The sequence below is a fragment of the Panthera uncia genome, chromosome E1 (genome assembly GCF_023721935.1).
Source record: "Panthera uncia isolate 11264 chromosome E1, Puncia_PCG_1.0, whole genome shotgun sequence".
Lineage (NCBI taxonomy): Eukaryota > Metazoa > Chordata > Mammalia > Carnivora > Felidae > Panthera > Panthera uncia.
Window position 1 is genome coordinate 42369484 of NC_064814.1, and position 26488 is coordinate 42395971.

A 26488-nucleotide genomic window follows, 5' to 3' on the forward strand; every position below is an offset into this window, starting at 1 on the left:
GACGCGGGGCTCAAACTCATGGACCGCGAGATCATGACCTGAGCCGAAGTCGGACGCTCCACTGACTGAGCCACCCAGGCACCCCTAAAGATTTTATTTTTAAAGTAATCTCTACACCCAATGTGGGGCTTGAACTCACAACCCCAAGATCAAAGGCACATGTTATACCAACTGAGCCAGGCAGGCACCCCTAAATCTTTTTTATTTTTAAGTTTCTTTGCTTCTCTAACTCCTCCATTTATCTGATCTTTTGGTTGTTTCTCTGAGGTAAAAATTCTTAATAGGGAAAAGACCTATGTGCCTTTCTTCAGGTCATTAAGAAAGCTGTGTGGTGTGTGTGTGTGTGTGTGTGTGTGTGTGTGTGTGTTGGGAGTGGGCAGGGGGACTCTGAAGTCTGTCTGGCAGCCTTGAGGTAAAGTTGACTGTACATTTTAATTTATGCACTGACGAAATTAAGATGTTGACTAGAAATAATCTTCTATGAAATATAGTCTGAAAAATAGCTAAAGCGGGGTGGGCAGCATTAAAATGTCAGTGAGTCTGATGTCAGAGTTATAGATTCTAGTGACTTTATCCAATGGGCTAACAGAAAGCTAGCCGTATTTGTTTGTATTTGGGATGAGAAGTTGAAGAATGAATGAAAATTAACATACATACAGATTTCGCCAATGTACCACACTATTTCTTCCAGGAGTCTTCACTATTATTGTTTGCTAGGTAGCTAATTACATTAACTTAATATTGCATTCTGTAGTAATGTGAGATCTGCAGTGTTCACTACAGTTTTGTATTTATAACCTTTGAAATAATAGTATTACCTTATTAACTTTATTTAAAAAATACCTAGTCATAAGAAATATGATTGTACCTGTCAGAAGACCTATTTGTATTTTTATGTTTTCTCTAAGGGCGTATCTACAGAAATAAATAGTAAATTAATCCCCTGAGTGTCAAAAGGGAGAAAACCAACACTTTAAAGAGTTACAAAACAAAAAGCCTGTTACCTGGAGTAGCACAACATTCTGTCTCCTGTTAATCTGTAAAACGCTAGGATAAAACTCTCAAGATAATACACACAAGTTCCAAACTTGTTGCCCAGACAGCACCAAGAGGTATCTCACTACACTTAGTCAAAGGCACTCTTCATACAATACAATAAACTAAACTCTGTAAACAAAGGCTCTTAAAAGCAATCATTTTGCAATCACCATGTGGCTAATAGTTTTATTTAAAAGAGTATCTGACAATAGTTTTAAACACTAGATAGAGCAATGTCACTGAACCCTTCTAGTCCTTTCCATGGAACTTTCCACCATAAGAGCAATGGGAATACTGAAAAGATCTGCATATCAACTCCATGAGAGGCAATCTCTAAGGCATTCACCCCCATGGTCTTAACCACCATATGCTCCAGTAGGAAAAGATGCTGAAATGCTGCTTTCTTCAGGTTACAAAAGCCCCACGTGCTATTGTTTAGTAAAAATAATAGGCATTTATAGATCACTTTTCACATCCAACACGCCTTATAAAACATTTAACCATTTCATCCCCATTCTATCTGTTCAGTTTGTTTTTTAAAAACTAGTTAAAAAAAGTAAAATACATGCTGAATTATTAAAACTTTTTTTCAGTATTCGGAAAGGTAAAATAAAAGTCACTCTTTCATTCCCATCGTCCTACTCCCAGGGATTGCTGTTAATATTTCCAGAAATGTTCTTGCATATGCAAATGTTAATATATTGAAGCTGCCCTTTTAGAAACACACATGCACACAAACATAGAATTATATATATTATACATATTATTCTGCTTCTTGCTCCCCCCCCCAACTTATCACCACATCTTAGACGTTTTTCTATGTGTATATAGATTTGCCTCATTCTTTTAAAGGAGTTCATAGTGTTTTATTTTATAATTATATATAATTTATTTAAACAGTCCACTACTGATGGACATTTAGGTTGTTTACAATTTTTACTATTACATACAATATCACCATGAACATGTCTTTATGCATACATGTGAATATATTTCTTGGATTTACATCTAGAGGTGGAATTGGCAGTTAAAATATTTTAAACATCTTAGGAATTGGTAGATATGATCAAATTGCCCTCCTAAAAGGTTTAGTTTTTTATTTTCCCATAGAACCTTAGCGCCTTCTCTCCTGTGAGCTATTATTATTTTTTTCAATATATGAAGTTTATTGTCAAATTGGTTTCCATACAACACCCAGTGCTCATCCCAAAAGGTGCCCTCCTCAATACCCATCACCCACCCTCCCCTCCCTCCCACCCCCCATCAACCCTCAGTTTGTTCTCAGTTTTTAACAGTCTCTTATGCTTTGGCTCTCTCCTGTGAGCTATTAAATTAACTCAGGGTCCAAGATCCTCTTCTACGTCCTATCTTTTATATACTACATTAAGAAAAACCATATATATATACATATATGTATATATATGTATATATGCATACATATATGTATATATATGACACATGCTTAAAGAGAGAAACTAGAAAAATAGAGTAAATTATAAAGAAAAATATGTTAATTTTTGGGGCGCCTGGGTGGCGCAGTCGGTTAAGCGTCCGACTTCAGCCAGGTCACGATCTCGCGGTCTGTGAGTTCGAGCCCCGCGTCAGGCTCTGGGCTGATGGCTTGGAGCCTGGAGCCTGTTTCCGATTCTGTGTCTCCCTCTCTCTCTGCCCCTCCCCTGTTCATGCTCTGTCTCTCTCTGTCCCAAAAATAAATAAAAAACGTTGAAAAAAAAAATTAAAAAAAAAAAAAAGAAAAATATGTTAATTTTTAAAATTTACATAAATGTAAATAATTTAAAAAATGTTAAAGAAAAATATAAAGAAAAACTATGTTAAGGATCATTGATTTCAAAGAATTACTTAGACTATAATAAATATAGGTAATACTTAAACTATTTTGAAGATAATACAATTTTAAATTCAGAAGATATTTAAGGATCTTGTTGATGCTAATGTTGTAGAACATACTGTAGGCAAATGAGCCAAATGTGGCCTTCAGTGTCCTGGAATGGGGTGAAACAAGAGATAGAAAAATAGAAAGTGAATCGGGGAATAACAAAAAATGGAGGCTAGACGAGTTGAGGAGGTCTTGAAAATAAAAACATTAATTGACATTTGTTGAGCTAACGTTCACTGTGTACCAGATCCTCTATTAAGAGTTTACATGCAGTATCTCACTTAATTCTCTCAAACAACTCTATGATTCTATTCTTATCTTTATGAGGCTCAGAGAGATTGAATAATTTGCTTACTGTTAGATAGCAGTATTTTGACCCCAGCCAGTTATTCTGGTTCCAAAACCTGTTTCCTTAAACCAGTATTCTACACTGTCTCCATGATGATGGAGGTTCACTACAGAACAGGTTAAGTCTGAAAAGTTCTACTGCCAACGGGAAGGACTCCTGGAGACCTTACTTACCTGACTGCACTTGGTATTTTCTCCTCTATTTGATCCTAGCTATGTCTAGCAGGTCCTGACAATAATAGGGACCTAACCTAATATTAAATATAGTACATCTTTTGGCTGTTGTATACCATCTTCTTGCTACCAAATTCCTCAGAACTCTGAATTCAAACTAATATTCATCACAAGATTCTCTAAGGCATTCATATCTACATTTTGTTTCCCTCGTTTCTTTACATGGTATCCTACGTGAAGGAGGCATTTAATGTATTTGTGGATAATAATGGCATCATCATCTTATTTGATGTTTGAAATAAACCTACTAGCTAGGCAGGTATTATCATTCGTTGTGACAGTTAAAGAAAAACATGAACCAGACTAATATCTAGGTGATAAGAAGCTTAGACTCTAGGTGCAAATGTGTCTAATTCATCCTATATGTTGTTGATAGACTGACTGAATTCAGTTGGACTAATCCTGAATAGCTGTATGTCAGACACTTTCTAAGATACTATCAAAATGACTTAAGAGTTAAGTACTTTTATAATAGTTCCTTACTCAGAATCCCCAAATAGTTCCTTATTCCCTTTCAGAACAAGTCCAAACTCTTCCTTCGGGCCTCCAGATCCTCCTTAATTTAAATCCTACCATAATTCAGTCATTATGGCATGTTACCCACAATTCCATTCCTTCTCAGACACAATCAGTGTAACTATTTTTTACCCATTCTCCCAAAATAAATCTTTGCTATTATTAGGTGGTTTCTATCCTGTCCTCCTGTATCTGAGTCTCATTCTCTTCTCTGTTCAAGTTGTCCCTCTCTGAGACCACTTTCATCTAGTCTTTCAAATTATCCATATAAAACCTATCTCTCAAGGTCTAGTTTCAATTCTCAGCTTTTTCAATAATTAGAAACTCTACAGGGTTTTCACATTTATCCTCACTTGATTCTCATTACAATCCTGTGTATAGCTAAGCAGAGCTAGCTGGGATTATCAGCTTCATTTTACAGATGAGGAAACTGAAGCTCAGAAATTAGGCGACCCGCCCAAGTTTACATAGCACGTGTCAGAGCTTGGATTTGAACTTAGCTCTTCTAGGGGCACCTGGGTGGCTCAGTCAGTTAAGTGTCCAACTCGATTTCGGCTCAGGTCATGATCTCATGGTTCGAGAGATCAAGCCCCACGTTGGACACTCTGCTGACAGCACACAGCCTGTTTGGGATTCTTTCTCCCTCTCTCTGCCCTTCCCCTGCCCCTTGCTTGCATGTGCGTGCTCTCTCTCTCCAAACAAACAAACAAACAAACAAACATTTTAAAAAATGAACTTAGGTCTTCTGGTTAAGTCCAATGATCAATTCCTGGTTCATAGTATGCTATGACACTTTTCTAGTTTCTTTGGAATTTATAATCTATATCATTATTCAAGGTTTTTACTCTCTCTTTTATGCCATATAGCTTATCTTTTGTGAGAGCAAATCAGACACAGTAACTCTCTCTGGTGGTCTTCATAGAGCCTAGCACAGTGCTAGGTTGGTTGGTTGATCCAACCTTATACCACACCCTGCTGTAGTTTTCTTAGGGCTCTAGATAAACATTTCCTGAAGGAATCAATACATTAGTGATCTCCCTCACAGCTGGTATAGGTATAAGCTGGCATAAGACTCCTTTTCACTGCCTCATTTTTCTCCTGCTGTCTTTCTTTTCTGATAGATAGATGCTTCCTTCATCAGAGAATCCAGTAGAGGGCCTGGAACACAACCCAGTTAGGTAAGGGCTTTATTTTTATTTTCAGGCTTGTCCTAGACTTTCAGGAGCCAAAAGTTCAAATCGCAGCAGGATTGATTCAGCCCTTTCACAAGCAATTTAGTACTATGCAGTTTGTTTAGACTGGTCAAGTTTCTAGGCCCTGGCTGAGCAGCATCATTATCTCTTCAAGCTTTCATGTATCAGCTTCCCTGGCCATATTTCACTTTCCATGTCTTTCTTTTCTAAAATCAGGTGAACATGCAAAATCACATACTGATACAATTATACGCTTTTCAAAAACCATGTCAAATATCTTCAAGGAATTTAAATACAATACAGGAAGTTTTTTTTTTTTTTTTCTCTTTGGGTTAGTCAAAACCAAGAAGTATGCAAAAGTTATACTCCTTAATCCTTAGTAGAAAGGGGGGTACATTGTATCATTCTTTAGCTAGTGCATCAACTGAGAAAAGATATGGGGTTGTCAGATTCTATTCAATCCACCTCAGCTGTAAGGCCAACTGGACAATGGATCTTAAGTGAAGTGAAAAATACTTTGCCAGGGGAAAACAAAACTAAGTAGCAAATCTTTTAATTTTTAATTGTGAAATATTTCAAACATACAGCAAAGAACGGAGAGGATAACAAGCAGCCAGATACTCAATAGACAGTACTATCACATTCTAACATTTTACTCTTCAGAATTTAAGAAATAAAACATCACAACTGAAGCCCCCTGTAAACTTCTCAATGAGCCCTTTCCCCTTTCTCTGTTTATATAGCTCCTTTTCCTGAATTTGGTGTTCATCTTTCCATTCATGTTTTTATATTATGCATATGGCATATTTTTAAATGTAAAATTAATTCAGAAAAGTGTAGCTTGTAAAGTCTTGAACTTTTAAAAAATTTCTTATATATTGCTACATAAAACACATGTAAAAGAATAAATAAAACATTTTTCCTGTTTAAAACTTCTAGTCCAGGGTGGATAGGTGAATAGAAACATGATAAAGCCAATAGAGCAAAGTGCTAATTGTGAAGCCAGGAGGGGTGTATATTTCAGTGTTTACCGTTCTTTCAATTTGTCTGCACATTTACTTTCTTAAATAATAAAATGTTGGAAAAATGAAACAAAAATCTCTAGTTCATATTTTGTGTAAAAATTTCAGTGAAGAAGAGCCTGGATGGCTCAGTTGGTTGAGCATCCAGTCCAATTCTTGATTTTGGCCCAGATCATGATCCTAGGGTCACGGGATTGAGCCCTGCATCAGGCTCCAAGCTGAGCGTGGAGCCTGCTTAAGACTTTCTCTCTCTCTCTCTCTCTCTCTCTCTCTCTCTCACCCTCTCCCCCAGCCCCCACTCATGTGCTCTTTCTCACATAAAAAAAAAAGTCTCAGTGAAGAATAATATCAACTGGTTTCAGATACTTAAGAATCTAGTATAGTTATAGGAAACAGTAATTAGGCTTGCTAGTCTAATTACTGTTTAAGCTCTTGCTTTATGGTATCTAACAAAAAAAAAAAAAAAGACCAGTCCCTCTAAGATTTATCTTCACATAGCCACTTCTCGTGAAGCAGTTATTTCAGCTTTGGCTTTTCCATCCTTTACTAGGGAGTTCATGAAATGATCTGAAATGATTTTATAATCCCTTTCTCACCATGATTTAAGCCCAGAGCTGGAAAACTACTTATGATTGATAAGCATCCCTAATAAAATGAGTTTATTAATAATTAGAAGAGAAATACTTTTAAAAGTTTTTAAAAGATTTTTGTAGTCCCCCTTTATAAACCTTCTAAATGAACTCTTATTTTAGGAAAATGCTCTGTTACAAACTGACCACAGGAAGAACTATAACAAATGATTCACTAATGATAAAAATACCACTGTGATAGAACATGCAGTGCTTTGCCTGTTTGACGTATTTTCATATTTGTATATTACTTATGCCCCATAATAAGCATGCTAATTTTTTTTTAAGGAAGAAGAAATTAAGTCTCAAGGAATGAATCTAAGGTCATGCAACCAATACAAACACATCTCCTAACTCCAATACCAGTGCTTTTTTCACATAACTGCAAACAATGGAATATAAGCCTTTTGGTTTGGGTGTCATTCTAAAATGCCAGAAATTGCATTATTTATTATTTGTTTGTGGGGTACTTCACTTTAAGTGGGCTAATTTTAATAGTAATTGCTCCTTGAGGATAATGTTTTCATAATTTTATAGGTAAAGTAATAGATTCAGAGAAAACTAAGCTTGAATGTGGACTGTTTCAATTGTAGAATACTACCTTTCAAAAGGAAGGTCTTTAAGGAAAAGGATTGTGTTGAGTTAAAAATAGCAATTCAGTTTTGGGAAATGAGAGATATTACTGCCTTAACCCAAACTCTAACAAAACACTTTTTTAATGTTTTATTTATTTTTGAGAGAGAGAGAGTGCAAGCAGGGGAGGAGCAGAGGCGGGGATGGGGGGACAGAGGATCCAAAGCAGGCTCCATGCTGACCGCAGAGAGCCTGATGTAGGCTCGAACTCACAAACCAGGAGATCATGACCTGAGCCGAAGTTGAACCCTTAACCGACTGAGCCACCCAGGCGTTCCTCTAACAACAACAACAAAAATTTTTAAATTACTTCTTGCAATTAATCATTTAGGTTAAAATTAAATTTAAAAATATGTCCAAGCTGATTTTTTAAATTGAGCAAATAGGAAGATATAATAAGTGGCTGTTAAAAATAAAGTCCTTAGTGTAATTTATTGATTGCTGAAAACCACTTATAATTATAGTCCCTTTAGTGTCATAGAAAATAAATTTGGGGCTTTGAGTGAGAGTGTGGTGACAGATTTAGCTAACACTGAATGAATTACAATTAAGGAAAGCTTTTTTTTTCTTATATTATTACCATGAGTAATTTATTCTAGTTATTACTGGAACAGAGGTGGATGATTAAACAGTCAGTTAAATTATAACAAAAACATAGCTCCCAAACTCTTCATTTGAAACTCTTCATAGTTGAATGGAATCCAAAGTGGCACCTAAATACACATTTAAAACTTAATTCCTCTAAGAAAAAATCCCATCACTAAAAAAAGAACAAAAGCACACAAATACCCACCTTTGTGGGCAGTTAAATTTCATCTTTGTCTAATGCAATCCCTGCTTACAGGCATTTTAGTTCTACATAGCCACCCCATCTCCAAAGGGCCATAGTGATGATATTGGACTATTTTGGGTGATACTGCTTGAATGACGGATGTGTTCAACCAAACATTAAGTTCACATTTTTCAAAGAGTTCAAATTTTGTTCTGCATCCCAAAAAACATAAGAGGTAGCCATTGTTTGCTCCGAGGACCTTTTCTTAAAAAATCTCACAAGTGGGGTGCCTGGGTGGCTCAGTCCACCCTTGATCTTGGCTTAGGTCATGATCTCACAGGTTTGTGAGATCAAGCCCTGCGTTGAGCCCTGAGTCAAGTTCTGCACTGACAGTGTGGAGCCTGCTTAGGATTCTCTCTCCATCTCTCTCTCTCTGTCCCTCCCCTGCTGTCTCTCTTTCAAAATAGATAAGCATTAAAAAAATAATTTTAAAAATATCACAAGAAAGAGGCTTGAGTCAGTCAAACTAAAGCATTCTCTACAGAAGAACTGCTGCTTACACTTTTACATGGGCATACTAGTAAGTAGTGAAATGGTAAGTACTAATACTTTAGAGAAAAACTCTATAATAATAAAAACAGAACACTGGGAGACAGAATATTAAATTTCTTATACTGAATCTTCACAACAGGGCTTTCAAAGTCCTTTCAAATAGTAATTCATGTTTGAACATATACTATAATTACTGCTCATATTTTACAGATGGATAAACAGAGGCATACCAAAATATGAAAACCAACTCTGCCAGGCACCGTTAATGCTAAGCATTCAAAAAAAAAAAAATGAGGATATATAATTATATACCAAACAGTTCACAGTAAAAAAGCAGGGGAGACAGATGAGATACATGAAAAATTGGCCCTCAGCTCACCAAACTACTCAATGTTCTCCCTGAATGCTGTTCTCGTTACTGGTCTGCATTTGCAGATGTTGTCCACCCAAATTGAAAAGCCTATTCCTCCCCTCCACTCATCACCACCCAATGCTGTCTGGTTAATACTTTACTTAAGACCCCTTCTATAAAGGTTATAATGGGTCTTAGTAATAGTAAATAACATTTATTGAACATTTACTATGTTCAATTAAGCATTATGCCAAACTATGTAAATGGATTCTGTCACATTTCATCATCACAGCAATCTGTGAGAATTGCTAACCAGCTTTTTTTTTTCTTAAAAACATTTTTTTTTCTTAATGTTTATTTATTTTTGAGAGAAAGAGAGAGAGTGCAAGCAGGGGAGGGGCAGAGAGAGGGGGAGACACAGAATCCGAAGCAGGCTCCAGGCTCTGAGCTGTCAGCACAGAGCCCGAAGCAGGGCTCAAACCCACGAACTTCAAGATCATGACCTGAGCTGAAGTTGGAATCTTAACTGACTGAGCTGCCCAGGCACCCCCAAACAGCTTCTACTTTTAAAGGACTTGCTGGACTGACAGTCTCCATTCTCTCTATAAAGCACACTGTCATAGTAGCAGAGATGCTCCTGCTTAGCAGGCTACTCCTCTCTAGTGATGCCCATTCACTTCTACTTTTACCAGTTAAGTTGCATGCTTATCAAGAATCTGCATGTTTGTTTTAAAAACTGTTGTATCCATTGCATTTCTTATCATAATTGTATAATTTAATTAAGTATTATGTAAACTAACTACATACATGTACAGAAATAAAAAGTTGTTATTTCTAAGAATATGAACTCGAATGTTTTTGACAAGCCTAATCAATAAAGGAGACTTACTTTAACAACTGCTGTTTAATTAGGTGTAGCTAAGGGGGCTGTAAGAGACTGAAAGAAAGTGCTAAACTTCTAGTAGAATTCTGTACTTAACTCTTGCCACAATTATCTATAAGTTCTCTAAAGAAACCAAAACAGGAGACTAAAAAACAATGCTTGCGTTATGGGTTGGATTATACAAGAAAAACTACAAATCACACAATCAGAAAACCAGGACAATCCACATCTCATCTAATTCTAAAATCCAGGTTCTTAACCAACACTCAAAAAGTGCTCAGTAAAAGTTCACAAGATAAATGAATGAAAAGAGAAAACTCTCCATGGGAGGTGATATGAGATATAGACTTTAACGGATGAATGGAATGTTACTAGACATTAAAAGGATGGGAAAAGGCATTCCAGAAGAGAGTAGGAAAGGCATTAATTAGTTAGAGTGAAGATATACTGAGTTTGAATTGGAGTTTGGTACTGTATGATTTGAGCAAGTAACTAATCTCTTTGGGTTTCCTCTTTCTCACCTGAAGAACAGACAATAATAATTCCCTGGGATTGACAGCAGTACTGAATGAGATAATAAATACAAAGCATTAATTTGGTGCTTGAAGGCATATACTAGATAGCTTTGAGAGGACAAAAGGCATGTTTAGGGAAGAGCACCTAATTCTTTAAGGCCTGAATAAAGGTTGTAAGGTTGAATGGCAATAGGTAAAGCTGGAAAGTTGAACGGGGGTTGGTTTTTAAAGTTTTTTAAATATCATAAACAAAGTCTAGACCATTCTATAGGCAATGGGGAATAATGGGAGACTTTAAGTTGGAAAGTGACATGAATAAATCTGAATCATGCCTTAGGGTGGGTGAAGGATGTATCAGCATGAGGATCAGTTAGATGCAAAGAGATGATGTTAGAAGGCAATAATTCAAGCAAGAAAAGGCCTAGACTATAGTGAAGGCAGGGGTTGTAAACAGAAAAGGAAAAGTCTGATATAAAAACACATATATGTACTTTATGTAACCCCTTCTGCCTTTAATGATTCTATAAATACAGAGTTAAAGTCCTTTATAAAGCTAATAACATAGGGTGCCTGGGTGGCTCAGTAAGTTAAGCATCCTGATTTTAGCTCAGATCATGATCTCAGGGTTGTGAGATTGAGCCCTGGGTTGGGCTCTGTAGCAGGCATGGAGCCTGCTTAAGATTCTCTCTCTTTCTCCCCCTTCATGCACTTTCTCTAAAAACAAAATTTTTTTTAAAAAAGGATTTTTTTATTAACATAAATCCTGCCAGTAAAATAAACTCTATATTGTTATGTTAAGATAATAAACCTTATAGCATCACCACAGAATAAAAGGATTGGTCTGTCCAAATCCACCTTAAACCTGTGCTTACTATTCTTACTTGGATATTTGTTCAAGAAGTTATTTTTGCGGTGATTGGGGAAATGGGTAAAATAGGTAAAGGGGATTAAGAGTACACTCACCATGATGAACACTGAATAATGTATAGAATTGTTGACTTACTGTATTGTACACCTGTAACTAATACAACACTGTACATTAATGATACTGGAATTAAAAAAAAGAATTATTTTCACTAATTTAAAATGATTCTGTCTGTACTAATTCCTTATTTCAGTCTATAACCTTTTCATATTTGTGCTTTCATCAGTAAGCAGTTAGGAGGTAGAAGTGACAGACACAGGGATTTATTGAATATGGGGGGTAGGGAAGAGTCAGGGATAAATATGAAGTTTCTTAGACTAATAAGTGGATGGTGGGGTCCTTAATAAGAAGAGAAAGAAACTTTGTATGAGAAACAGATTTCGTAAATACAATAAGGACAATCAGAAGATATACGAGAGATTGTAGGCAGTTAGAAATAAGGGTTTAAAGCACCAAAAAGAGATCTGAGGTGAATACAGAGATGTGAAAGTTCTTGGCACATGGGCATGAATAATAGGGTGGATAAGGTCACCAAAGGACAACATACAGAGCAGAGAATGGGATACCATCAGCACTCTTGAAACTGTATGCAAAATTAAGTTGTATGCACACATTTTTCTTTTGAAAAGATTTAGCTTTTTTTTTTTTTTAAAGCTTATTTATTTTGAGAGACAAAGTGAAGAAGAAAGTGTGAGCAGGGAGGGGCAGAGAGAGAGAGAGAGAGAGAGAGAGAGAGAGAGTGAGAGAGAGAAAGAATCCCAAGCAGGCTCCACACTGTCAGCATGGACTCCAATGTGGGGCTTGAACTCACAAACCATGAGATCATGACCTGAGCCGAAACCAAGAGTCGGTCACTCAACCAACTGAGCCACCCAGGTGCCTCAGGTCTAGTGTTTTAACTAGCTTTTCAAATGATTCCATGTTTTCCAAAAGGTTGAAAATGTCACTCTATACTATAAAATAAAAGAGAGGTAAGGATGATTTCTGGGGAAAAATTAACTTTTAAGAGATGAGCAGGGGCAGACTTGCTGGTGAAACCAATTGGGAAGCTATGTGCAGAGGATATAAGGGGAACCAGCAATGAATGATGATAAAAAGCCAAAGGAGGTGAGAACCTGCAGAGAAGAAAGGTCAATAGTGCCATTTAAAATGGGAATCAAAAAGTATTCACTAGTGTTTTTTGGGTTTTTTTTTTTTTTTTTTTTTTGAGAGTGAGCAAGTGTACATGTGAGCAGGGGAGGGGGAGATGGAGAGGGAGAGAGAGAATCTTAAGCAGGCTCACGATTGTGAGTTCACGACCTGAGACGAAATCAAGAGTCTGATGCTTAACCAACTTGAGCCACCCAGGTGCCCCTTCACTGGTGATCTTAACAAGAGCAGCAGTTTGAGTCAGTAGAGGGGATAAAAGCTAGATTTCATGAATTGAAGAGTGAATGGGAGTAGACAAAGGAGGTAATAAATACAGATGGTCCTTTCAAGAAATCAAAATTGTAGTTTGAGGTGAAAGCAAAGTTATGGAATGGTACTTTATTTTTTTTAATTTTAACTTGTTTTATTTTTTAAAAATTTACATCCAAATTAGTTAGCATATAGTGAAACAATGATTTCAGGAGTAGATTCCTTAGTGCCCCTTACCCATTTAGTCCATCCCCCCTCCCACACTCCCTCCAGTAACCCTCTGTTTGTTCTCCATATTTATGAGTCTCTTATGCTTTGTATCCCTCCCCGTTTTTATATTATTTTTGTTTTCCTTTCCTTATGTTCATCTGTTTTGTCTCTTAAAGTCCTCACATGAGTGAAGTCATATAATTTTTCTTTGATTGACTAATTTCACTTAGCATAATACCCTCCAGTTCCATCCATGTAGTTGCAAATGGCAAGATTTCATTCTTTTTGAGTGCCGAGTAATACTCCATTATATATACACAAAATGGAAAATGGCTGACAAGCCAACATGATGTGGATCTTGGAGGTTCAAGTGTGTGAATACATTTTGAAAAGTACACACACACACACACACACACACACACACACACACACCCCACATCTTCTTTATCCATTCATCCATTGACAGACATTTGGGGGGCATGTGTCCCTTTGAAACAGCACACCTGTATCCCTTGGATAAATGCCTAGTAGTGCAATTGCTGGGTCATAGGGTAGTTCTATTTTTAGTTTTTTGAGGAACCTCCATACTGTTTTCCAGAGTGGCTGCACCAGCTTGCATTCCCATGGAATGGTATTTTAAAATTATATTTTGATTTCTTTTAGTCCGATAGAGACCTGACCACATTGATGTCCGATAAAGACCTGACCACATTGATAAAATGAGGGAAACAAGCCAGTAAAGATAAAATATATACTTAATCCAATGACAAAGTAGAACATTATCAGAATAATTGATCTTGATATGCAAACATTTTTAACTTAAAGGATATAATATTTATAGAGTCTAAACTCCAAGAAACCATTAGAATGTTTTTAAGGCTATTAGAATATTTTGCAGATTCAAACTTTTCAAAATGTATTCACACACTTGAACCTCCAAGATCCACATCATGTTGGCTTGTCAGCCATTTTCCAGAAATTTCTAGAGTGACAGAAAAATGTAATCATGTGTGTTTTAAGGATAATTTAAGTTTTCATTCTTGACATATGCTTCACATATAAAGATATCTGTATAGGCTCATTTTCTGCCCCTCCCCCCTTTTGCCTAAGAGCAGATACACAATCAGTGGTAATTGTATTAAAATAATGGCTAACCGTCTTCCTGGGCAATCTCAACTAATCTCTTAGTTTCCATTATTATTGCAATGCTGCTAAGTAATCCTGACCTTCTCAATTCCAGGCCAGTTCCTAAACTCCATAGGACAATCCTACCTGCATACTACATGGCATTTAGAGTTCAATACACCCCCAAATAAACTATAGTATATATAAAAAAACAAAACAGTATGTGTGGGGCAGACAGAATTCAGTGAATGCGCTCTGCATGATAGAACCTGGTACTCTATAAAAATTGAGCTCTTGCATAGATACCTTATCTCAGTTAAGGAACTTGGAGTTTCATAACTTCTAGCCAACAGGTTATTTAAAACAACAACAACGACTGTTTCCTTTTCTCAGTCACAGATAAAATCTCCAACTTAAAAATAGTAACACACATGAACTTCCTATTGGGATAATATTTTTACATGTATTTGCAATCTTCCCAAATATGCCATTCTTATCTTCTATATGGCCTCTATTTTCCTGTTCCAGAGGATATAAATGTTTCATGTGGCTAAAGATGCAGCAGCAATGTATGTATAAGTATAATGTGTGTGTGTGTAATGTATATATGTTATAAAGCATCTTTTAAACAGAAAGCCCAAAGTTTGGTTTTCTTAAAACTAAGTCATTTGCTATTCTATAAGATTCATATACCAACCTATCTAAGACAATCATCACTTAACTCAGTTGAATATTAAAAGTGATTTCATGGGGCGCCTGGGTGGCTCAGTCAGTTGAGTGTCCGACTGCAGCTCAGGTCATGATCTCACAGTCCATGGGTTCGACCCCGTGTCGGGCTCTGTGCTGATGGCTCAGAACCTGAAGCCTGCTTCAGGCTCCCTCTTCTCTCCCTCTCTCTCTGCCCCTCCCCCACTCACGCTCTATCTCTGCCTCTCAAAAATGAATAAACATTAAAAACAATTTTTAAAAAAGTGATTTCATGGATTATATGTTCCAGTTGTTATGAGGAGGGACAGTTAAGCAAAACAAAACAGAACAAAACAACTTTGGCCTGCCAGGTATATTTTAACTTATTTGAAAACAACTTTAACCTTAAAATCAACTGCTTTCTCCCTGCTTTGAGGAACTAGGCTGTAGTGATTTTGAAGGTTTCCGAAATATGTATTGTGAAGATTTATTTATTATGGACAAAAAATTATGATCCTAGTTTTAGAAGAACTTAGTTTATAATGATAAAAAGGAAAAATAGTAAAAATAATAATAGTCACTACTTCTTGAGGTCCTATTACTGTGATAGGCACTTTTATATTTTATGAAAATCCTTAAGAAAAACTGTAAAATATTCTTATTTTTATTACAGAATTGAGGAAATGGGCTCAAAGAAGCTAAATATCTTTTCCCAAAGCATGAAAATAGATGAAAAGCATGGGTCTTTATTTATTCTGTCTACAGAAAGTAACTGATACCTTCTATGTGCCAGAATTCAAGGATACAATCAGAACCTTGCTATCCTCACTTAGTTTTAAGTGGCAAGAACAGACAATAAATAATGTGTAACAACAGTGTTGGAAGTGTTGTATAAGGAAAGCAGGGCATGTAAAGCAGGAAAGGTTAGAGCATGAAGTAAGAATTTTTCTACTGAAGAGTACGGATTTTTGTAAGCAAAGATGGCTCATAACCAATCATGTGTTTTAAACAGTTTCTAAATTTCCCGACCTTTTGTTTGGTGTTTCAGCAGAATAGCTGTTTTAGGGCGGGGCTAGGTAATCAATAACAGGTCCTTTCTTCTCTCTCCAAATGACTGCTTGGCTTGGGGAAATTCCCAGTGAATAATTAACACCACGATAGTCTGCCAGTTATGTTTATTAATATATTCTTTCTGCCCCAGGACAGTGGAATAGTAGTGAGTCAGAGAAGCAAGTAGATGAGTCTTTGCTTAATATTCATTGAATGAATAAAACAAGATGATCAGTACCTTTAAACAGGAATTTCCAAATAGCATCCAATGGCTTTAACTTTAGCTTATCATCCAGACTGAATCAGATCTGAACTACTGACCTGGAGATGGGAAGCTCCCGTTTCTAATTCAATACTAGATTTGTACTAAATAAGAATTATATTGGTATCTAAAAAGTCTGTCAACTTCTCTAGTTATTTTTTCTCAGTAAATAATCTTAATACTACATAATATAAAAAGGTGTCAGCCAAAACAAAATTTGATAAATTAGGCCTGTGAGTTTGTGAAATTAATATGGGAAATAATTTATTTATTTATTTTTAAAGTTTATGTATTTATTTTTAAGAGAGAGGGAGTGGGGTGGGGGAGAGAGGGAGAGAGACAGAATCCCAAGCAGGCTCCGCACTGTCAGCTTAGAGCCCCCAAGTGGGGCTGGAACTCCCAAACCCTGAGATCATGACCTGAGCTAAAATCAAGAGTCAGATGCTTAACCAACTAAGTCACCCAGGCACCCCAAAATGGAAAAGAATTTAGATAAGTACTAGTGAAAGTACCACCAGTTTACATTTTGCTATAACATAGGATGCTTAACATTAAGGCTTTCCTATAGGCTATTTTGCTTTTTCAACAAACCTATAGGATAGATGGGTGGATGTTATCCTCTTTTTACAGATGAGGAAACTGAGGCTTAGCACAGAAATGGCGAGACAGAATTAAAATTAGGTCTTCTTAGTCTTACTTCACACTCTTTCCCTCTATTACACTGCTGGATATCCACACTACCCTTGATGACCCCGTTGTATATATAAAAAGAAAATCAAATCAGCTGTAGACTTAGAATCTTAGCTAATGAGACAGTAAGGTTAAAACAAACTTTTATAGAAATACTACAGTTAAGATTGAAAAAATAATAATGTCCAATTCCCTGCTATTAAATAGGTGTGATAGAAATTGTAGGCCCATAATTTATCTACATTTCTGCTTTAATTTAATTTGAAGAACACATGCTGCTCTGGAATAAATTTTTACTTTTACCTGGAAAATTTTTTGTTTTTCAGAAATCTTAATCTCTAAGATGAAAATATGGGAAACATTTTAAACTACCTTTTCAGAAGACTAATGTTCTATACATAAAACTAATATTCATATTAGTCCTAGTAAGTGCTCTTTATTTTTATTTATTTATTTTTTTGAAAGAGAGAGAGGGAGAGAGGGTGAACAAGCAGGGGAGGGGCAAGGAGAGTGGGAGAGAGAGGGGAGACTATCTCTCTCTCTCTTTTTAATTTAAATTTTAGTTAGTTAACATACAGTGCAATATTGGTCTCAGGAGTAGAATTCAGTGATTCATCATTTACACACAACACTCAGTATTCATCATAACAAATGCTCTCCCTAATACCTATCACCCATCTAGCCCATCTCCCATTCACCCCCTTCCATCAACCCTCAGTTTTCTCTATCATTGAGAGGTTCTTGTGGTTTGTTTCCCTCTCTCCTCTATTCAGATGAACCCCATATGTTCATCTGTTTTGTTTCTTAAATTCCACATGAGTGAAATCATACGGTATTTGTCTTTCTCTGATTAACTTATCTCGCTTAGCATAATACATTCTAGCTCCATCCATGTCATTGCAAATGGTAAGATTTCATTCTTTTTTTGAAGGCTGAGTAATAATATTCCATTGTATATTTATACCACATCTTTTTTTATGCATTTATCAGTGGACATTTGGGCTCTCTCCATAGTTTGGCTATTGTTGATAATGCTGCTATAAACATTGGGTGCATGTGCCCCTTCGAATCTGTACTTTTGTATCCTTTGGGTAAATACCTAATGGTGTAATTGATGGATCGTAGGGTAATTCTATTTTCAGTTTTTGAGGAAACTCCACACTGTTCTCCAGCATGGATGCACCAGTTTGCATTCCGACCAACAGTGCCCAAGGGTTCCCCTTTCTCCACATCCTTGCCAACACCTGTTGTGTTGTTAATTTTAGCCATTCTGACAGGTATGAGGTGGTATCTTACTGTGGTTTTGATTTGTATTTCCCTGATGATGAGTGATGTTGAGCATCTTTTCATGTGTCTGAGCCATCTGGATGTCTTCTTTGGAAAAGTGTCTATTCATGTCTTCCACCCATTTCTTAACTGGGTTGTTTTTTAGGTGTTGAGTTTGATAAGTTCTTTACAGACTTTGGATATTAACCCTTTATTAAATATTCATTTGCAAATATCTTCTCCCATTCCATAGGCTGACTTTAGTTTTGTTGATTGTTTCCTTCACTGTGCAGAAGCTTTTTATCTCTTTTTAAAAAAAATTTTTTTTAACGTTTATTTATTTTTGAGACAGAGAGAGACAGAGCATGAACGGGGGAGGGGCAGAGAGAGAGGGAGACACAGAATCGGAAGCAGGCTCCAGGCTCTGAGCCATCAGCCCAGAGCCCGACGCGGGGCTCGAACTCACGGACCGTGAGATCGTGACCTGAGCTTAAGTCGGACACTTAACCGACTGAGCCACCCAGGCGCTCCCAGAAGCTTTTTATCTTGATGAAATCCCAAGAGTTCATGTTTGCTTTTGTGTCCCTCGCCTTTGGTAATGCATCTAGTAAGAAGTTACTGTGGCCGAGGTCAAAGAGGTTGCTGCTTGTGTTCTTCTCTAGGATTTTGATAGTTTCCTGTCTCACATTTAGGTCTTGTACCCATTTGAATTTATTTTTGTATATGGTGTAAAAAAGTGGTCCAGTTTCATTCTTCTGCATGTCGCCATCCAGTTTTCCCAAAAGCATTTGTTGAAGAGACTGTCTCTTCTCCATTGGATACTCTTTCCCACTTTGTCAAAGATTAGTTGACCATATAGTTGTTGGACCATTTCTGGGTTTTCTATTCTGGGTCCATCTATCAGTTCCACCGATCTATGTGTCTGCTTTTGTGCCAGTACCATACTGTCTTGATGACTACAGCTTTGTAATACATCTTGAAATCTGGAACTGTGATGTCTCCATTTTGTCTTCCTTTCTCAGGATTGCTTTAGCTATTCAGGGTCTTTTGTGGTTCTACTCAAATTTTAGGATTCTTTGTTCTAGCTCTGTGAAAAATGCTGGTGATATTTTGACAGGGATTGCATTAAATGTGTAGATTGCTTTGGGTAGTATAGACATTTTAACAATGTTTGTTCTTCCAATCCATGAGCATGGAATACTTTTCCATTTCTTTGTGTCCTCTTTAATTTCTTTTAAATTTTTTTTTTCAACGTTTTAAATTTATTTTTGGGACAGAGAGAGACAGAGCATGAACGGGGGAGGGGCAGAGAGAGAGGGAGACACAGAATCGGAAACAGGCTCCAGGCTCCAAGCCATCAGCCCAGAGCCTGACGCGGGGCTCGAACTCACGGACCGCGAGATCGTGACCTGGCTGAAGTCGGACGCTTAACCGACTGCGCCACCCAGGCGCCCCTTTAATTTCTTTTATAAGTGTTCTATTGTTTTCAGAGTATAGATCTTTCACCTCTTTAGTTCGGTTTATTCCTAGGTATTTTATTGTTTTTGGTGCAATTGAAAATGGGATTGGGGGCACCTGGGTGGCTCAGTCGGTTAAGCATCTGACTTTGGCTCAGGTCATGATCTCATGATTCGTGGGTTCAAGCCTGGCATCAGGCTCTGTGCTGACAGCTTGGAGCCTGGAGCCTGCTTTGGATTCTGTGTCTCTCTCTCTCTCTGTTCCTCCCCTGCTCCCCCTCTGTCTCTCTCTCTCAAAAATAAAGATTTAAAAAAAAAAAAGAAAATGGGATTGATTCTTTGATTTCTTTTTCTGCTGCACTCTCCCCGTTACTATTTAACATAGAACTGGAAGTCTTATTCTCAGCAATCAGACAACAAAAAGAAAAAAAGGCATCCCAATTGGCAAGGATAAGTCATACTTTTCCCTACTTGCAGACAACATGCTATTCTATGTAGAAAACCCAAAAGACTTCACCAAAAACTTACTAGAATACATGAATTTAGCAAAGTCGCAGGAGATAAAATCAATGTGCAGAAATCTGTTGCGTTTCTATACACCAATAAGGAGAAAGAGAAACTTAAGCAGGCTCCATGCCCAGTGTGGAGCTCAACACAGGGGCCTAATCTCATGACAGTGAGAGCATGACCTCAGCCAAAATCAAGAGTCAGATACTTAACTGACTGAGACACCCAAGCACTTCAGTAAATGCTCCTTAATTTCAATTTCACTTGTAAAAATTCTCCATCAGAGGGTTTACTCCTCTTTTGAAATAATTAAATATAAATATTGAAGTAATATGGAATTTGATGATGATGGCAATTTGAGAGTTCATTTTGGTTATAATAGGAAATCTTTCTGTAGTATCCATTTCCCCTAAAATATATTTAAAACATAAACATACACACAGGTGATATATATATTACATATATACACATATACATATACATATATATAAAATTTTTCTTACCCTGAAATATATACGTGTGTGTAGATATGTGTGTGTGTGTGTGTGTGTGTGTGTGTGTAAACACACACACATGCATATATGTATACTTGTTTCAGGGTAAGAAAAATCATGTATATGAGGAGTTCCTACATTTATACTGTTTAAATCCAGAAGCACGAGAGTATCAGAAGAAGAAAAAGCTTGACCTTATACTGAACTCAGCAGTTCTGAATTAAGTATTCAAAATAAACCTTTCCTAATAGTGTCTTATCCTTTCAACCAAAACAACTTGTAGTGAACAAGAAGGAAAGTATATCAACTTTATTAATTTTTTAAAAGTTTCCCTGAATATTTTCTGGAAGAAGATGAGATTCTAATTTGGGGGGTTGGACTAGGAGGGTAGGGAAGTGGGGAAGAAGGATGGGCAAATCTTTGGTTCTTATTTGTAAGCTTTTTTTTTTTTTTTTTTTTTAAATGAAGTCAATTACACTTTTCATTCAATTGGGAAAATCATTTTGGGAGAAGGTAATAGCACTATTAAAAGTTAATCATCCAGTCATGAATTACTTTTAAAGCTACAAGATACTTGTTGCCATACAAGCTTCCCTAGGTTCAATTCATACATTTATCATTAATTTACTTAGTAATTGAACAATTAGGTAATGTATGCCTATTAGTTGCTAGGGGTTGGCATGGACCTTGGGAATGCAAAAACGAGGAATGCATGTGAGCTGAGTGCCTAAAGGGGAGACAAATAACAGCATGGAACCTGAAGTCCTTTCCTACAGAGAGATCTGTGAATTATGATGAACTTCCATTGCTAAGTTTATTCATCAAATTAATACAGAAGAGACCAGCAAAATTCAACAGTTTTAAAACAGGACTAACACCAAATTCACTAAAATTGTTTCATGAGTGAGTAGAACTATCCTGTGAATATGTCTTTAAAAATATACATAGTTGTCTTTTATTTGTATGTTCTGATTTGTTGTTGTTGTTGATGATGATGGGAAGAAAAGGAAGTCCTTAATATAGTGACTCTCCTGTCCTGGATTTATGCCTTCAAACTCATTTCCTGAGTTTCCCTGGCCATACTGTTTTGTTTGTAGCATAGGGCCTTATCCCGAGACAATTCCACTTGATGGTCTTGCTAAATTGGTAAAGCCAATGCCAACACAAGTTATCAATACTCTATCTCTGCCCTTTAATTCTTTACAACATGGCTTTAGTTTTAATTTTAAACATAATCTGGAATAGCTCTTCATATGCCTCAAAAACTATGGTAAAGGAAGACAGCAAGTCTAGCAGGACTGTGGATCATGAGCAGCTTCTCAACTCAGGCTCTGGTTAGTAGAATCCACACATTTGCCCCTGCAGACTCCTTCCAGCAACAGCTTGGCAGAGTTTCTGCTGAGATGCCCTGGAAACCAGCTGCCCCTTGACCCTGAGGGTAGAGGGCCAGGTCAGCAATGGGGAAGTTTTCATCAGTGGTCTTAGCAAAGAACAATAGCCCAAAGCTAGAAACTTCCCAAGGCTGGCCCCTTTCCTGTGGTCTGTGTAAAGTACAAAGTTGTTGAAGGTGCTCCTTTAGAGTGCCACAACTTAGTCATCTAAAGCGGTAACACTTATGGATTACACTATTCCTCTGACACTTGATTTACCTAGGATCTGAGAGATGAATAGGTCTCAAGACCTTCCTTATAGGAGATGAGAAAAACACTTCTAGGAGTCACGCCTCAGTGCACAGTCCTCAAACTCAAAAGATTCACTATCAATTTCAAACTGTTTCTGTAGAGGGCTGTTGTCATAAAGAGCCAAGCAAAAAAGGCTTTCCAGGTAATAGCCACTATTGTGACAGACACTCCAGTTGTGTTCTACAGACCCACCACAGAAAGGCATACATAGCTGATAATAAAAGATCACTCTAATTCGGCTCATTTCCAATTTGAGAATCAATAATTGTTTTTGTCTACCATTATGACACTGACTTCAAAATCTCTGGGCCTGGGTTGTGGTCTTTGGCCTGGATCTTTTGGACCTTGATGGAATGGACAGACACGGACACAAAAGTTGTAGCCCACACAGCTGAAGAAGCACATCTGGATTGTCATGTGGGTGCCATGGAGGTACTGTACCCACATATAGAGCACTGGAGATAGTAATAGTGGCTGTGGCTTCAACTCTCTCTTACAGCTCCCTGAAAATGCCTTTTTTAAAAGGATTAACTTTAAAAGAATATTTGTATAAAACTATGCTATTACTGAAAGAAGACTTTTAATTCAAAAAATACAGAAACCTCATACTGGATAGTGGCTGAAATTAAAAATTCATTGCTATTATCATTAAATATTTAATTATTTTATAAATTAAGATATTTATTCATTAGATATTATAACTTACAGCATCTATCCAGCTCTGATAGGGAGATGCCCCTTGGTTCTAGTAGTTAGCACATATATACTTGATAGTTACTGAAAATTACTTATTTTGCTAGAGGCATAATCATACATTTTTAGCCACTGGACCTTCTGCTTAAGGACTCAAACTTTACCTATAAAATGTAATTCTATATTTGTCAATCATTTCTCAATAAAACTAAAAAAAGAGTATTACTCAAGGACAATCTAATAAGGCAACATATAGTATGCTGCCATACTGTAAAAGCACAATCCCCTGGCACCTATGTTCATTTTACAAAGGGTAAGAATGGAAAGGGAATCTTCCAATCACTAACCTTTGTCTTTAGAAAATTTGAATTATGAACAATTCTTTCTATTGCTACTGGTTGATCTGGAAGGTCTCTATGCCAGAGGCCACATTGCCATACCTTTCTCTGACTTGTAATCTGTCCAGCTTGCCAGGGAGAGGAGACAACAAGTAGGAACAGTATCCTCTCAACTGCTCAAGAGTTCTTGACTATCAGCTCTTTCCTCTACTCCTGAAAGGGACTCTTTCCTCTTCTGATGTGATTGTACTGTTGTTCTTCCCCATTTGCCCTCTCCCCAGCAGAAAAAAAATAAACACTGAATTGACTAAGATATTATTTATTCTAACACTTTTCAGTGCTTTGATGAGAACTGAATTATGGAATGTATAATGCTTTGAATGGTGGGAAAAAGGTAGAGGCCACATTCCCAGAGCTGCCTACCTCTTATTTCCCTTCTAGTGGAGGAATTTTACCTCAGACCTTTTCACTCCAGAATATAGAATTTCTGCTAAATATTGGCCCTGGTAATAAGAGAAATAGTCCAGCCAAAAAGAAAATATCAAATTCACTCATTTCCAGGATATAGTCCACAGGAATCTATAGTCACAAGTCATGTAGCTAAAAAGATTTTGCTACTACTAAATAATCACCACTGATAGGTATTTTTTTTGTCTTTTTGTAATTGTGGTAAAATACACATAACATTTATGATCTTACCCATTTTTTAGGTATACAGTTCAGTGGTATGAAATACATGTAACCATTACCACCACCCATCCTCATAACTCCTTTTCTTATAAAACTGAAACTCTATACCCATTAAACAATAACTCCTTTTTTCCCCTCTCTAGCAAACACCATTATACTTTCTGTCTTTATGATTTTGACTATTCTAAATATCTCATATAAGTGGAATCATACAGTATTTGTCTTTTTTGTGACTGGTTTATTTTACTTAACATACTGTCCTCATGGTTTATCTGTGTTATAGCATATTGCATAATTTCCTTCCTTTGTAAGGCTGAATAATATTCCACTGTATGTATGTATACCTACACACACACACACACACACATACACACTCACACACACACATATATATATGTGTGTATATACACACACAATAAAATATATATAACAAATATATATTTATGATCTTACAGTTTGTGAGTTCAAGCCCTGCATCAGGCTCTGTGCTGACAACTCAGATCCCAGAGCCTGCTTTGGTTTCTGTGTCTCCCTCTCTCTCTGTCCCTCCCCCACTCATGCTGTATCTCTCTCTGTCTCTCAAAAATAAATAAATGTTAAAATTTTTTTAAAGTTTTAAATGTTTATTTATTTTGAGAGAGAGAGGGAGAGCGTGTGTGCATGCTAGTGGGGGAGGGGCAAAGAGAGAGAGGCAGGGAGAAAGAATCCCAAGCAGTCTCCTCCCCTAACCGACTGAGCCACCCAGGTGCGCCAATTTATAGTTTTCTTTGTGCAAAGCCTTTCATCTCTCTGGTTAAATTCCAAAGTATTTATCCTTTTTGATGCTATTATAAATGGAACTGTTTTTATAATTTTCTCTTTAGGTTGTTCATTGTTTGTGTACAGAAATGTAACTGACTTGTGTGTTGACTTAGTATGTTGCTACTTTACTAAATTCATTTATTAGTTCTAGCAGGTGTACGTGTGTATAATCTTCAGAGTTTTCTCTATATATCGTATCACCTGCAAGCACAAAAATTTTACTTCTTCTTTTCCAATTTGGATATTCTTTTATTTCTTTTTCTTCCCTAATTGCTGTGGCTAGAACTTCCACTCCTATGTTGAACAGAAGTAGTGAAAGTAGGCATCCTTGTCTTGTTCTTGATCTTAGAGGAAAAGCTTTCAGTCTTTCACCTTTCACATCAAAGAGTACTGAATTATGCTAAATGTGCTTTCTGCATCAAATGACGTGATCATGTGTTTTTTCCCTTTATTCTGTTGATGGGGCATATTACAGGGGCTCCTGGGTGGCTCAGTCAATTGGGTGTCCGACTTCGGCTCAGGTCATGATCTCAAGTTTGTGGGTTCAACAGCTCAGAGCCTAGAGCCTGCTTCAGATTCTCTCTCTCTCTCTCTCTCTCTCTCTCTCTGTCTCTCTTTCTGCCCCTCCCCTGCTTGTGCGCATGCTCTCTCAAAAACTGAATAAATAAACATTAAAAAAAAAAAAAAAGAAATCTCTCAACAAAGAAAAGCTTGAACCCAGTGGCTTCAGTGGTGAATGCTACCAAACATTTAAGTTTTTTTTTTTTTTAACACTTATTCACTGGGGCGCCTGAGTAGCTCAGTCGGTTAAGTGTCTGACTTCAGCTCTATTGTTTTTTAGTCTCTATTTCACTAATCTCTGCTCTAATTTTTATTATTCCCTCCCCTCTGGTAGTTATGGATTTGGTTTGGTCTTTTGAGTTGTAAAGTGGGCTGCTAGTTTGAGAGGTTGGGTATTTTTTTTTTTTTAACTTTTTAAAATAAGATTTTATTTTTAAGTAATCTCTACACCCAGTGTGGGGCACGAACTCACAACCCCGAGATCAAGAGTCACATGCTCTAACGACTGAGCCAGCCAGGTGCCCGAGATCTCGTTTTTTTAATGTAAGCATTTATAGCTATAAAATTTTCCCCTTAGCACTACTTTTGCTGCATCCCATAAGATTTGGTATGCTGTGTTTTGTTTTCATTTGTCTCTAAGTATTTCCTAATTTCTCTTGTGGTTTCTTCTTTGATGCATTGGTTGTTTAAAAGTATGCTCTTTAATTTCCACTATTTTGTGAGTTTTCCAGTTTTCCTTTTCTTACTTACTACTGTCTTCACTCCATTGTGGTCAGAGAAGATATCTTGTATGAGATCTATCTTTCAAAATCTATTGAAACTTAATTTGTTGCCTAACATATGGTCTATCCTATAAAGTGTCTCATGTGTACTTGAGAGGGATATATATTCTGGTGTTGTTGGATGGTGTTCTGCATATGTCTGTTAAATCTAGTTAGTTTAAGTCTTCTAATTTTTTACTTATCTTTTGTCTGGTTGTTCTATCCATTATTGTGAGTGTAATACTGAAGTCTCTAACTGTTATTATACAAATATCTATTTCTCCCTTCAATTATGTTAGTTTTTGCT

The 26488-nt window shown here is 36.8% G+C and overlaps 1 protein-coding gene across 5 annotated transcripts in view; it reads right to left on the reverse strand.

Moving 5' to 3' along the window:
* SSH2 (slingshot protein phosphatase 2) overlaps positions 1-26488 on the reverse strand; it is a 255079-nt gene that overhangs the window by 108123 nt on the left and 120468 nt on the right. The window lies entirely within an intron of this gene.